Here is a 336-nt window from a genome sequence, read left to right on the forward strand (position 1 = left end):
AAGAGAGAAAGTGAGATTTCGTTGAATTTTCCATTCATTTAGTTGATCATTCGTTTCTTTTCGTTTTTCATTCTGGTCTCTTTTTCTGTATTCTCTTCATGAGATGTCATCACTGGAAGGATATGACGGGGTTGTGAGAAAGAAGAGATGAAAAATGTGTCTATCTGTGCTTAGCACCTCGCCGTCGTCTGTGGTCGTATAGTTTTGAGCAAGTGAGAGACAGGCAAACAGAGGCGTGCAGTAAAAAGAAGGAGAGAGTCCGCGTGTCCCTTCTGAAGACGGTGTAGGCTATTCCTCATGACAGAGCGACCACATGAAAGGACGGAATCTTTCCGA

This window comes from Cystoisospora suis, assembly GCF_002600585.1.
Source record: "Cystoisospora suis strain Wien I chromosome Unknown contig_613, whole genome shotgun sequence".
NCBI lineage: Eukaryota > Apicomplexa > Conoidasida > Eucoccidiorida > Sarcocystidae > Cystoisospora > Cystoisospora suis.